The sequence below is a fragment of the Neofelis nebulosa genome, chromosome 7, assembly GCF_028018385.1.
Source record: "Neofelis nebulosa isolate mNeoNeb1 chromosome 7, mNeoNeb1.pri, whole genome shotgun sequence".
NCBI lineage: Eukaryota > Metazoa > Chordata > Mammalia > Carnivora > Felidae > Neofelis > Neofelis nebulosa.
This window is the reverse complement of record NC_080788.1, coordinates 32127847-32143532: the sequence shown is the minus strand read 5'-3', so window position 1 is coordinate 32143532 and position 15686 is coordinate 32127847. Positions and strand designations below refer to the sequence as shown.

Here is a 15686-nt window from a genome sequence, read left to right as displayed (position 1 = left end):
GATCAATTTCATATAGTGCTTGTCCTAAATTATTTTCTTAGGATAACGCCCCAATCAGTAAAAAGGTAAAGTCATCTAGCTTTGATTACAATGTCCCAGAGCAGAAAACTATTTTTTTCCAAGTCATATTTTTTCAACTTCTTTTCAAACCAAATCATTCTCTGAATGGGGTTAGTCATACATTTAAAATAATGGTAACGTAATAAAATATTTAAGAAGATATTCCACATAGTCTAGCCACATCCCAAAATCACTTCTTATGGAGGCTACCTCCCAGACTTGGCCAAGCCAAGCATTTCAAGAAGCAAAACAATGGTTCTTTCTTCTACTATCGCCCAAAACAAGGGGGGGGGGGGGGGGGGGGGAAGGTAAAGCCAGTCAAGAAGAAAACATTCACAATCAATATATCTGATAAAGGACTTGTATCCAGAATACATAAAGAATATTTACAAATCAGCAATAAAAAAGGAAAAACACATTTTTTAAAAACGGGCAAAAGAAGTTATCTGAATGACCAATAAACATACGAAGAGCTGCTGAACATCATTAATTACTGGGGAAATGCAAATTAAAACACAACGAGACAACTCAAACATCCATGCTGGGTGAACGGATAAACAAAATGTGGTATATACCTAGAGTGGAATATCATTCAGTCTTAAAAAGAAGTTCTGATATATGCTACAACACAGATGAACCTTGAAGACATTATGCTAAGTGAAATAAGCCAGATAGGAGTTTCCTACAGCAGTCAAGAGACTACCCGACACAAGAGACTATTCTACCACAGAGACAGAAAGCAGAAGGTGGCTGCCAGGAGCGGGGGGAACAGGGAATGGTAAGTTATTGTTTAATGGGTACAGAATTTCAGTTTGGGAGTCTGAAAAAGTTATGGATGGTGGTAATGGTTACACAACAATGTGACTGTACTCAATGCCACTGAACTACACACTTAAAATAGTAACTTTTATACACATGTATTTTACAACAATAAAAAATAATCATGTTGGAAAAAACACCGTAAGATACCATTTTGGTATCTTGGCTTAAAATTTAAAGGACGGTAGGTGACACCAAATATGTGTTATGATATGGAGCAACTGGAACCCCCTTACACTGCTGATAGTGTAAAATGATACTACGACTTTGGGAAAGAGTTTAATGATTTCTTACAATATTAAACACATACCTATGACCCCAAATTTCATTCCCAGCATTTACCCAGGAAAAATGAAAACATGCTCAAAAAGGAACTTGTACACAAATGTACACAGTAGCTTTATTCACAATAGCAAAAACTAGAAACAAGGACAAGAGATAAATTATGGTATTAACAACAAAACACTACTCAGCAAAAAAAAGGAACAAAAAACCTACGCTACAACAAAACTATGAATAGCTAATTCTATCTTGTCTTTCTGGTATCTGCTAAAATGTCACCACCCCAAAGAGGCCTTCCCTGGCGACCCCAATCTAATGTCACTACTCACCATCACTCTTCAACACCTCATCTTCTGTTATGGTCTCAAAATTAATCACAACACGAATTACTTTATTAGTTTATGTTGTATCACCCCACTAAAATGTAAGCTTCATGAGGGCAAGAGACCTTTTCTGCCTTGTTCAGCCAGTAAGAGTGTCCAGAATTAAAAAGAAATGCAAATATTTAATCAATGAATGAATTTACATGTCATAAATCTGACAGAAGTTAATCACTCAAAATCTAGAGTATATAAATATTTATATTTAGATGCCTTGGCCCTTCTTGGAAATAGTTCTAAAATCAGAATACCTGTTAAGCATACTCTGTGCAAAATCCTACAAAGATATGAAATCCAGCATTGCCCTACATACAGAAGGAAGTCAGGAAATAGCAGGTAAGTATAAATATAACATACAATATTAAGTACAAAATGAAATACTGCTTGGCATTCTCCATGAAAAAACAGAAAAGAAAGAGCATTTCAAGCTGTTTTCAAGTATTAATTTCAGAAATACACCTACATAAAATATACAGCCTAAAAAAGGAAAAATAAAAAACACTCCTGTGGTAAAAAGAGTATGTCCCATCAGAAACACAAAACCTAAAGAAAAACTCAGGGAATTTTCCAGTGATCTAAGTAAATATCAGAAAACTATGCTGACAGAACAGAAAATAATGTGTTAGCAGGATCAACTGTTAGATTTTTTTTTTTTTTACATTTTACAAAAAATTTCAAACATACACAAATGTAGGCAGAACAGCATAATGAACCCCACATACCCATCACTGAGTTACAACAATTATCAATATAAGCATTTAAGAAATCAGGTGAATTTCCGATGCAACCCAATTTCCACAACACTGATGATGGTAAAAGGCACAAAATACACATACTTTAGGCTTATTTCCCATGTCCTGACCAGCCTTTGTCTACTTTAGTATCACAGAAGTATGAATTTCCTCTCCCATCATTTATACTCCGTCATAATCCTACTCTGATGCTTGTATTATTAGCTGCAGAATGAAAAGCTGTAGTAACAAGAATTTTTTCAACTACCAGAAATTCATGAGATGTGAAAGACTTTTATTTCTTCTTTACCCAATATATGTATTTAAGACACTGATGTTGTCTTTAAAAAGCTTTTGCACAACAAAGGAAACCAAAAAAAGGAAAAGGCAACCTACCACTGGGAGAAGATATTTGCAAATGATATATCCAATAAGGGTTTATTTTTTTTAATGTTTATTTATTTATTTTGACAGAGAGAGAGTATGTGCACAAGCAGAGGAGAGGCAGAGAGAGAGGGAGAGGGAAAGAATCCCAACCAGGCTCCACACAGTGCAGAGCCTGATGCAGGGCTCGATCCCACAAACCATGAGCTCATGACCTGAACTAAAATCAAGAGTCAGACACTTAACTGATTGAGCCACCCAGGTACCCTCTCCAGTAAGGGTTTAATATCCAAACTGTAAAGAACTTACACAACACAAAAAAATAACCCCAATAATCTGATTAAAGATGGACAGAGGACCCAAATAGACATTTTTCCAAAGAAGACATACAGATGGCCAACAGACACATGAATAGATGCTCAATATCACTAATCATCAGGCAAATACAAATCAAAACTACAATGAGATAGCACCTCACATCTGTCAGAATAAGCAATACCAAATGGACAAGAAACAATAAATGTTGGCAACGATGTGGACAAAAAGGAAGCCCTGTGCAGTTGGTGGGAATGCAAACTGATACAACCACTGTGGAAAACAGTATGGAGCTTCCTAAAAAATTAAAAATAGAAATTCAAAAAAAAAAAAAAAAAAGAAAGAAAGAAAAAGAAATGGAAGGAAAGCTTTCAAACTCATTCTATGAAGCCAGCATTACCTTGATTCCAAAAACCAAAGACCCCTCTAAAAAGGATTACAGGCCAATATCCCTGATGAAGCTGGATGCAAAAATTCTCAACAAGATACTAGCAAATCGAACTCAACAGTACATTAAAAGAACTATTCACCATGATTCCTGGGTTGCAGGGCTGGTTCAATATTCATAATCAATCAACATGATACACCACATTAACAGAAGAAAGGATAAGAACCATATGATCCTGTCAATAGATGCAGAAAAACCATCTGACAAAATACAGCATCCTTTCTTGATAAAAACCCTCAAGAAAGTAGGGATAGAAGGGATACCTCAACATCACAAAAGCCATATACGAAGGCGCACAGCTAATATCATCCTCAATGGAGGAAAAACTGAGAGCTTTCCCCCTAAGATCAGGAACATGACAGGGATGCCCACGCTCGCCCTGTTGTTCAACATAGTGTTGGAAGTCCTGGCCTCAACAATCACAACAAAAAGAAATAAAAGGCCTCCAAATTGGCAAAGAAGAAGTCAAACTTTCACTCTTCACAGATGACATGATACTCTATATGGAAAACCTGAAAGACTCCACCGAAAAACTGCTAGAGCTGATAGATGAATTCAGCAAAGTCACAAGATATAAAATCAATGCACAAAATCAGCTGCATTTCTATACACCAATAATGAAGCAACAGAAAGAGATATCAAGGAATCAATCCCATTTACACTTACACCAAAAACCATAAAATACCTAAGAATAAATCTAACCAAAAGGTAAGAGATCTATATGCTGAAAACTATAGGAAGCTTATGAACGCAACTGAAGACACAAAGAAATGGAAAAACATTCCATGCTCATGGAATGGAGGAACAAATACTGTTAAAATGTCAACACTACCCAAAGCAATCTACACATTCAATGCAATCCCAATTAAAATTGCACCAGCATTCTTCTCAGAGCTAGAACAAGCAATCCTAAAATTTGTATGGAACCACAAAAGATCCCAAGTAGCCAAAGTAATGTTGAAAAAGAAAACCAAAGTGAGAGAAATCACAGCCTTTAGCCTCTACTGCAAAGCTGTAATCATCAAGACAGTATGGTATTGGCACAAAAACAGACACACAGACCAATGTGCATGAGAACCCAGAATTGGACCCACAAATGTACAGCCACCTAATCTTTGACAAAGCAGTAAAGAGTATCCGATGGAAAAAAGACATCTCTTTAGCAAATGATGCTAGAACTGGACAGCAACATGCAGAATGAAACTGGACCACTTTCTTACACCATACACAAAAATAAACTCAAAAGGAATGAAAGTCCTAAATGTGAGACAGGAAACCATCAAAACCCTAAAGGGAAAAAAAGGCAACAATCTCTCTGACCTCAGATGCAGCAACGTCTTGCTCGACGCATCTCGAAAGGCAAGGGAAATAAAAGCAAAAATGAACTATTGGAACCTCATCAAGATAAAAAGCTTCTGTACTGCAATGGAAACAATCAACAAAACTAAAAGGCAACCAATGGAATGGGAGAAGTTATTTGCAAATGACATATCGGATAAAAGGTTAGTAGCCAAAATCTATAAAGAACTTAAACTCAACATCCAAAAAACAAATAACCCAATGAAGAAATGAGAAGACATGAATAGACACTTTTCCAAAGACATCCTGATGGCCAACAGACACATGAAAAGATGCTCAACATCACTCGTTATCAGGGAAATACAAATCAAAATCAGTCTGATTCCACCTCACACCAGTCAGAGTGGCTAAAATTAACAACTCAGGAAACAACAGATGTTGGCAAGGGTGTGGAAAAACAGGAACCCTCTTAGAACTGTTGGTGGGAATGCAAACTGGTGTAGCTGCTCTGGAAAACAGTGTGGAAGTTCCTCAAAAAATTAAAAATAGAATTACCCTACAACCTAGCAATAGCACTACTAGGAATTTATACTACTAAGATACAGGAGTGCTGATTCATGGGGCACATGTACTCCAATGTTTATAGCAGCACTTTCAACAATAGCCAAATTATGGAAAGAGCTCAAATGTCCATCAACTGACAAATGGATGAAGAAGATGTGGTTTAGATATACAATGGAACACTACTTGGCAATGAGAAGGAATGAAATCTTGCCATTTGCAATGTGGATGGAACTAGAGAGTATTATGCTAAATGAAATAAGTCAAAGAAAGACAGATATCCTATGTTTTCACTCATGTGGAATTTGATAAACTTAACAGAAAACCATGGGGGAAGGGAAGGGGAAAAAACAGAGAGGGAGGCAAACCATAAGAGACTTAAATACAGAGAACAAACTGAGGGTTGATGGGAGGGGTTTGGGGGAGAGGGGAAAATGGGTGATGGGCATTGAGGAGGGCATTTGTTGGGATCAGCACTGGGTATTGTATGTAAGCGATGAATCATGAGAATCTACTTCCAAAGCCAAGAGCACACTGTATACACTGTATGTTAGCTAAATTGACAATAAATTATATTTTTTAAAGACAAATAGCCAAATTATGGAAAGCGCCCAAATGTCCATCAACTGATGAATTAAAATGATATACACATTCATACATACATACATACCTACAGTGAATACTACTCCGCAATGAAAAAGAATGAAATCTTGCCATTTTGCAACAATGTGGATGGACCTGGAGGGCATTATGCCAAGCAAAACAAGTCAGTCCGAGAAAGACAGATATCATATGATTTCATTCATATGTGGAATCTGAGAAACTCAACAAATGAACATAAGAGAAGGGAAGCAAACTGTAAGAGACTCTTAAATACAAAGAATAAATGGAGGGTTGCTGGAGTGGGGGAAGGCAGGGGGATGGGTTAAATGGGTGATGGGCATTAATGAGGGCACTTTTCGGGACAAGCACTGGGTATCATACGTAAGAGATGAATCACTAGAATCTACTCCTGAAGCCAAGACTACACTGTGCGTTAACTAACTTGAATATCAATTAAACAGAAAAGAAAAGAAATACCATACAATCCAGTAATTCAACTACTGGGTATTTACCCAAAGAAAACAAAACTACCAGTGTGAAAAGACAGGTGCGCCCCTATGTTCACTGTAGCTTTACAATAGCTAAGAAATGAAAGCTAACCTAAGTGCACACTGACAGATAAATGTATAACATGTGGTACACACACAGGAATATTACTCGGTCGTCAAAAAGTCTGAGATCTTGCCAAGTGTGACAACATGGATGGACCCACAGGCCATTATGCTGAGTGAAATAAGTCTGATAAAGACAAATACCATATGCCTTCACTTACATGTAAAACAAAACAAAGAATCATAAATAGAGAAATGGTGGGTGCCAGAGGGGATGGAGTTGAGGGGATGGAGTTGAGGGGATGGGTGAATTAGGTGAAGGGGATTAAGAAGTACAAAATTCCACTTACAAAATAAGTCACAGAGGGTGAATTAGGTGAAGGGGATTTAAGAAGTACAAAATTCCACTTACAAAATAAGTCACAGAGATGAAAAGTACAGCACAGGAAACATAGTCAATGATATTGTGACAACAGTGTATGGTGACAAATGGTACCCATATCCATCATGGTAATAAGCACAATGTGATGTACAGAATTACAGCTGAAACAAATATAAGATTGTACAGCAACTATAATTTAAAAAGATGTTGTACATTCAAGTTTATATTGGTAATAATTGAGAACTTTTAATAGCTTTAAAACGTGGACTGCCAGTTCTACAATAGAAACTTTTTAAAAAGTAACCACTCGACGTGTAACAAATTGCCCTATTATCACAAACTTCCCTCTATGTAAAATACATTAATGCATTATCCAAAACTCATCAAATAGGCTCATTCTATAAAGAAAATTGCTCTATTAATTTAAACCAGTAAATCTAAAACCAGTGAGTGCCATCTGGGTTCCGAATCAGATGAACACACTAAGGAAGGGGGTTTCATCAATCAGAGGGCTAGCATCTTCGTGTCAAAAGAAGAGCAACAGCTGAAGCAGAAGGAGATCTAGAAGCCACAAGGAGACCAATCTTTGATGTCTTTTACTTTCTACTTTTCTATCAGGCCTAATATACATAGTAAGCCTACATATTTTAAGTGTACAGCTGCATGATCTTTTGCATATTAATTCACCCACATTACCACCACCTAAATCAAGACACAGAATACTTTGAACTCCCACGAAGTTTCCACTGTGTCCCCACAAAGGTAGCCATTATTCTGATATTTAACACAAAGGATTGGGGTAGCCCTTTTTTTTTTTTTTTTTTTTTTTTTAAATATTTTTGAGACAGAGACAGAGTGCGAGCGGGGGAGGGGCAGAGAGAGAGGGAGATACAGATTCTAAAGCAGGCTCCAGGCTCTGAGCTGTCAGCAGAGCCCAACTTGGGACTTGAACTCACAGACCGTGAGATCAGGACCTGAACTAAAGTCGGATGCTTAACTGAGCCACGCAGGCACCCCTAAATAGCCTTTTTGAACTTCATATAAATGGAATCACAAAGATTCTTATTTATTTTTTTATTTATAAAGGTTCTCTTTTGAAGTGTTTGGTTTCTTTGCTCAATTTTACATCTGTGAGATTCATCCTTATTGTTGTATGTAGCAATAGTTCATTCTTTCTCATGACTATATAGTATTCTATTATATAACTATGCCTCAGTGTATTTACCCATCCTGTTTGGGGGGCTATTATGTATAAGGAATTTAACATTTTTGTATTTGTCTTTGTTGGGAACAAATGTGCCCATTTATGCTGGCCAATTACACACAGTCTTAGAATATGTATGGACTAATCTGCTCAAATGCTAAACTATCACTTTTTCCCCATTAAGTATGAGGCTTTCCATATCATCTCTTATAAGAGGCCTTTAGATAATAAATTCAGGTAGCCCTAAATGATCTTCCACCCATTATGCAACTGAGGCAGCTGCCAAAACAATTTATAAACTACAAATGAAGAACTTGCCAGTTACAAACCAACTAACTTCCATTTCCTCTGCCACATCAGACAGAACTCACACTATTCAGATTGAAACAACTCTGGTCAACTAAGGACAGTTATAACCAACAGCTGAGGATGAGTAAGTGGTTACTTATGGGCTTCTGAAAAACTAGGTATTTTTCCATGCATTTATCTCGAAAGCTGTTTAATCAAAATCTTGGGAATGGCAGGGTTGCCTGGGTGGCCCAGAAGGCTTCACTAGTAAATTCTATCAAACATATGGAAAAATAAACAATCCTACACAAACTCTTTCAGAAAACAGAAAAGAAAGTAACATTTCCCAACTCATTTTATATGGGTACTATCACCCTGATACTAAAGCCAAAGACATAAAAAAAAAACTTCAGTATCCCTCATGAACACAGACACGAAAATTCTTTTTTTTTAATTTTTTGTTAATGTTTGTTTATTTTTGAGAGAGAGAGACAGAGCATGAGCAGGGGGAGGGGCAGAGAGAGAGGGAGACACAGAATTTGAAGCAGGCTCCAGGCTCTGAGATGTCAGCAGAGCCTGACGTGAGGCTCGAACTCACGAACAGTGAGATCATGACCTGAGCCAAAGTGGGAAGCTCATCCGACTGAGCTACCCAAGCTCCCCATAGACACGAAATTCTTAACAAAATATTAGCAAACTAAACTCAGCAACATATAAAAAAATATTATACACCATGACTAAGTGGGGTTCATTCCAGGAACACAAGATTAATTTAACACCCAAAATTCAAGTAATGTAATACACCATTTATACATATCTTACACATATCTCAGAGGTTTAATACAAAAAAGGTTACTTGTATATTTTAAAAACATCAAGGGGTGCCTGGCTGGCTCAGTCGGTGGAGCATGCGACTCTTGATCTTACAGTCTTGAGTTCAAGCCCCCACATAGGGTGTGGAGCCCACTTAAAAAAAACGAATAAAATAAGAACATCAAATTGCATATTTAGATAACTTTGTATGGATCTTCTAGAAGTCAGTATTTACACGCCAAAACTTACATCCTAAATTATTTAAAATGTTTAAACTACTGAAATTTACGGGGCGCCTGGGTGGCTCAGTCGGTTGGGCGGCCAACTTCAGCTCAGGTCATGATCTCACGGTCCGTGAGTTCGAGCCCCGCGTCGGGCTCTGTGCTGACAGCTCAGGGCCTGGAGCCTGTTTCGGATTCTGTGTCTCCCTCTCTCTCTCTGACCCTCCCCCGTTCATGCTCCGTCTCTGTCTCAAAAATAAATAAATAAATAAAAGTTAAAAAAAAAATAAAAAAATAAACTACTGAAATTTACAATGACCAATTTCAGATGCCAACTTAAATGTGTAAGAGATACATAGACTTTCTAATGTTTTGGACACTAAAAAAAGTTTTAAGACCCTGAGTAACAAGGGAAAAAGAATCACTCATGTCAATGCAACTCAGACAACCAATAAAAAATTACTTCAGACAAGCAACAAAAAATTACTTTTGAAATTTTGACAAATTCCAACGACTTTTAACTTGTACCCCCAAATAAATTTACTCTTTTAGAGTACCCAGACATAAACCTTATATTCCAGGAGAGAGCTAATCAGTGCTAAGGTCAATCTTCCTTTCTTGTCCTAGATTCTATGTTCTCCTAATGCAATCTGCCACCACAGTCCCACGAGTTTTTCTCACAACCTAGCCATGCCACTGATTCAGATGATTGAAGCTCCACTTCTTTTTATCACATGAACCCCTTCTAAGTTACATCTACCTTCTTTTTTTTTTTTTTTTTTTTTTACATCTACCTTCATTACCTGGTATAATTGCATTTTTTGTAACCTAACTGAAATTTCTCACATTTGTATAACCATTTCGTTTCCTTAAACTGCACTGGGCAAATCTTGAGATTAACCAGATGATATTTTCTCTCTTCACTTCAAAAAGGTAAAAAAATCTGATAAGCACACCTTTCAGATAAGGCTTTAAATACACACTGTATATAAAGAAAGCGATATAGCCTCAACTCACCAGAATCCCAACTGTAAGTTGTATTCATAAATCAAACCTTTCCAGACCTAGAGGCTCAAAGTCATGACTCCATCTAACTTTACCACAATCTGGCAAATTCCCCTATGTCATCCACCAGGTCATCATAAAAAAGATGTAATGAATGCCCTCTAAAATCCTGACACACTATCACTACATTCCTTTGAGACACCAATTTGAAGTTCCTGTCCTGTTGTTCTGGATGAATTTATAACTCTAGCAACCCTGCTCCTCTGGCTAGGATACATTTCCACTTTGAATTCTCAGAAGTCACAAATATCTTAAACATTTTCTAATCCAGTATTTTTCAAACTACAGGTCTTTGGCGGTCAGACCTGTTGGCAGTCAATTTAGTGAGTAGCAATCAACTTTTTCTTTCGATGAAATAGAAAATGTCAAGGAGCATCATAGTAAAAAGGGTAAACTTTTGAGGGGTGTGTTGTGTGTACTGTGCCCATGCTGGGAGCACACACGGAGTCATGATGTAGATTGTATCTAACTGTGGGTCCCAGGTCAAAAAAGTTTGAAATACCCTTTGCTAGTCCCACAGCCCTACCCCCACAAGGAAGTTCCACCAAAAAATTCTTAGTGATAAAAAAGTTACGTTATTTGTAACCATCTTTATTTCATAGAGAGAAACCAACAGATAGGAATTTTGAACTCAGTACCCCTAATCTGCCATTCATAAAAAAAGACTAGAATCCATCTGAGGTTTCCAGTTGAAATAGTGACCTGCTCACAGACAGTCATTTGTGTTCTGATGGTCTTACTAGACCGATACCTGACAGCGGACCGAAATCAGTGTAGTCTGTGGCTAGGTAAGAGTAGAAAAACCATTCCAGTTCCTCATCCGCAACCACAGGAGAGGATTGTTAGGACTCCTCCCAGCTCTGGAATTGGAAGATTCATTGAAAGCCAACTCGCCAACCAGGCGAGGACTACGCCTCGCACACGCCAGAACACTTGAACCACTCAACAAGCCAAATGTTGATAAATTCAATCAACAGCACACAAAGGGTAGTTAAAGAAGCTCAGGCTTAACACCTACAGCTGGAAAGAACCAAGAGGCTGCGCCCCGGCGGGTATCGTTAACTTCTCGGCCACCTTTCCCTCTCAGACCCCAGTTCACCTCTGTCCTCAGGCTATCAGTCACGGAGGTGGCACCCGCGCTGTTCCATGCCACCCTACTCCATTGTGCAAAAGGACACTGAGGCGTGGAGCAAAGAGTGGGCTAGCTGCCCCGGCCATCAACGAGGCTACACCAACAGCCTAGGCCGCTAATGCCTCCCCCCTCCCACGCTTCCCGGGCTGTTTAGAATCCTGCTGCCCTCCGCCGCCCACCTCAAACCACACCCCCTGAGGCAACCCCTAGGACCTGGCCCCCGGCTAGCGCCCGCCTCTATAAAAGTCTACAAGGCCCGGAACCCCGAAGCCTAAAAGCAAACCCGCTTGGCAACCCCGGAACCCCCCTCCCGCGAGCGCCCGTACCCCAGCCGCCCCGCCAACTCCCACCTCCAACGCCGTCTGCCTGTCGCCGCCTCCGCACACCGCGCCAAGGAGACCCCGCAACACGAGGAGACCCAGAGGCTGATAAGGGGCTTCTCCGCACCCACCCCCACAGTCGCGGCCGCCGCCGGAAGCGCCCCGCGTCTCCACGCCACCGCCGTGAGGTCACTTCCGGCGCGACGCCTTGGAAACCGGAGGGCAGGCAGTTGAGGGGCGGAGCTCCCGGGAAATTTGAGAGCCTGGAAGAGCGCGGCGAATGCCCGCGCTGCGGCCTCCAGAACCGCGCCTGGGCGTCCATTTTGCGAGCCCTGCCTGCTCACGCGGGGTAGGGGCCTGGTTGGAGTTGGGACCCTGACCCACTTTCCGGCCCAGTTGTGACGAAAAGTTCCAGCTTTCTCTCCAGACCCCTCGGGCTTATCGCCGCAGAAGAGCTGAGGACTTTGGGGAGGAGGGGGTGCCTGGTGGCGTGGACGTCGGCGTTTGATCAGTTGTAGCTGTGGGACGCAATAAGTAGGCCCCCGCAACGGATTAAAGGAAACAGATTCCCCTTGCGGTTGATCTTCGGAGTGGAACCTGCTTCAGCTCATTTTGGAGTTAGTGCTAGCCAATGTGTACTTGAGTGCCACTCCCCGCCCACACATCCCAGTACTTGATACGTGGATAAGTGCCACTCTCCTTGCGGCATTTTAGAGCATTGGTAGTCTTGGTTTTGAAAAAAAAAAAAAAAAAAAAAAAAAGTAGGCGTTTAAGACCACGACTAAGTATAATGAGGGATTTTAGACCTTTCAAGTTTGCAAGGTCATCTTAAAACCTGATGCCACGTTTGAGAACCACTGCTTGGGCAGGTAGCAAAGAGTAGGACAGTGGTTCCAAACACGGCTCTACAAAATCAGTTGAGGAATTTAATAAAATTTTCTCTCTCCAGGGAGTGCCTTCCCCTCCCTCATCGCAAGAGATTCAGTTTTCATAGGTCTGGAGGAGCTCTGACATGTATATTATTTTAAACGTTCTTTACAATCAATTCTTTGCACATCCCAGATTTGGGAGCCATTGCTGTATGAAACTCAGGGTTGAGTTTTGTTCTAGCTCTACCTGTTGTTTTTTACATATATCATTTTTTAACGTTTTATTTATCTCAGTAATCTCTACACCCAAGGTAGAGCTTGAACTCATGACCCCAAGATCAAGAGTTGGATGCTCCTCTGACTGAGCCAACCAGATGCCCCTACCTTTTGTGTTTTTTTTATAACAGCTGTGTAACTGAGATAAACTGGAGATAATAACTTAACAAAATTGCTGTAAAATTGCACCCGAACATGATTGGTATTCCTAAAAAAAAAAAAAAAGGTGGTTAATTCTCTTGTGCCTTCTTTTGGTTAAGCGTTCTATAGTCCACTTGGAACCATCTTTTAAATTCACAGGTGAAGTCAGTCGTAGAGGCCACTTTTAGGCAACAGGCTTGAGCAATGGAAACCTGAGTAAGGTACAAGGTGACCACCCAGCTGAATGCAAACAGGCACATTAGGCAACCAACCTCAAAACAGCCATAGACCTCAGCTGACTAATGGGCTACTTGCAACCAGGCACAGGTACCAAAAAGGGAAAATTCTGTATGTTGTCATACTTCCTCACTCCCTCCCCCTTAAGTGCAGCCCCCCTCCACTGCCTTCTGACGGACAGTCTCTCCTTTGCTGTCCTGCCCGCTGCTCTCTTGCAGTGTATTCAATAAATGTCTATCTCCTTGTTCTGCCTTGGGTGAATTCTTTCACCTCCTGCACTGCCAGCCTCCACCCAATCTGGAGGCCCCACATCAGCCTTCGGTCATGTGGTTGTTCTCTGCTGCCCCATCATCCTGCACAGTGCTTGCCAAGAGTAGGTGCTAAAATAAGTGTCTGTTGAACGAAAGAAAGAATTGTCCCAAGACCCCCTGCATAGACTGCCTAGAGCTCAAACTGGGAAGCTTTTAGTAAGATCTGAAGCGCTATTTGGTCAGACATTAAACTTTGGAAATGAGATCAACTGCCTTAATTCCTCTGCTGAATTGCTCTGCTTAGCAAAAACAGTGTATTGTTTTTGAACTTTGACCTCATGGAGGGATCAGTCACCCATCTTTTAATGCTTTTAAACATTGAGTTTCTCATTTGGCCTAACTGGAGTGGCAGATACATTCAGAATTGTAAAGGGGAACTTTGTTTTCTCTAAACCATGTCTTCATTCTTCTTTCTCTAGGGCTGGTTGTCTGAGAACTACAAAGATCCTCTCTGAGAAAGGGATTGTTTCCCTTCCTGACCTCAGCACAGAGAAGTTGCTTTCATTGAGTTCTTTCAGAAACCACAAACCAGTGGCATTGGGCAAAGGTTGTTTAAAATACACATTCCTAAGTCTTACTCTCAGTCTAATTCACTGACTCTGGGGTAGGATCCAGTAGTCTGTATTTTAAAAGATTTTTTTAAGTTTATTTATTTTGAGAGTGTGTGCAGTTGAGCCAGGGAGGGGCAGAGAAAGACGGGGAGAGAATCCCAAGCAGGCTCCAAGCTGTCAGCACAGAGCCAAAAACGGGGCTCCATCTCAAACAATGAGATCGAGACCTGAGCTAAGATCTAGAGTGGGATGCTCAACCCACTGAGCCACCCAGGTGCCCCCAGGAGTCTGTATTTTAACAAACTCCTTAGGGAGTTCTGATGCTGGTGGCTAAAATATCATACTTTTGGAGGCACTAAGTTCTTTGCTTAATGTTAGATAGCAAAGCCTCCTAGCACCACCCTTCCCTCCCCAAGCCTCCGACCACCACCCCAAGCCAAATCACACAGAAATTGACAAGGTTTACTCCTCCAAAGCTGAACTTAGTTCTTTCCTTTTTCATCTTTCTCCTTCTGCTCTGATGGTTCGTACACTAATGCATATTCAGTGTTACACAAGAGGTATGTTCTCTCAATAGAATCTAGAAGTGGGGGTGTTCATTAATTATAAAATAAATTCAAATTAAAGATTATAATGTTACATAATTAGAGGAGAGGGGAAGTCCTGCTGTAACACTGTTCCAAACACCCTGTTTTTGCTACAACCACCAGCTATACAGATTAACTCTCCATGTGCTAAATTGAACACTAGTTCGGACAAGACATACCATATACCCAGAACATCTTGTGGTACAAGAAAGCACGGAAGGTATCAGACTACTAGGTTTTTGCTAATAGAACTTGGAAGCCAACTTAAGAAGCTCCCACTAGGGACGCCTGGGTGGCGCAGTCGGTTAAGCGTCTGACTTCAGCCAGGTCACGATCTCGCGGTCCGTGAGTTCGAGCCCCGCGTCAGGCTCTGGGCTGATGGCTCGGAGCCTGGAGCCTGTTTCCGATTCTGTGTCTCCCTCTCTTTCTGCCCCTCCCCCGTTCATGCTCTGTCTCTCTCTGTCCCAAAAATAAATAAAAAACGTTGAAAAAAAATTAAAAAAAAAAAAAAGAAGAAGCTCCCACTAGTCAAAAGTAGGACAACTGAGCATCGATGAGAACAATGGAAATTCATCGAATATATTAAAATCTGTGTGTTACTAATGATAATTTTATTTTTTCAAGTCTTATTTAACTTTGAGAGAGAAAGAGAGTGCAAGCATGGGAGGGCAGACAGAGAGGGAGAGAGAGAATCCCAACCAGGTTCTGCACTGTCAGCACAGAGCCCAATGCAGGGCTTGAATCCACAAACTGTGAGATCATGACCTGAGCTGAAGTCAAGAGTCGAACTCTTAACCAACGGAGTCACCCAGGAGCCCCACTAATGATAATTTTGAATAACTTAATTGGAACCATA

The 15686-nt window shown here is 40.4% G+C and overlaps 1 protein-coding gene across 5 annotated transcripts in view; it reads right to left on the bottom strand.

The window, feature by feature from the left end:
• EDC3 (enhancer of mRNA decapping 3) overlaps nt 1-12046 on the bottom strand; it is a 60677-nt gene extending 48631 nt beyond the window's left edge. For 2 of the 5 annotated variants that reach the window (XR_009263956.1, XM_058737050.1), the window contains exon 1: nt 11889-12026. The gene's annotated coding sequence lies outside the window, so the exon portion shown is untranslated. Of the gene's footprint in view, nt 1-9163; nt 9188-11505; nt 11654-11888 lie in introns of those variants that run through there. The other 3 variants (XM_058737054.1, XM_058737051.1, XM_058737052.1) reach the window with 3 other exon arrangements.
• Between the last annotated feature and the right edge of the window lie 3640 nt (nt 12047-15686).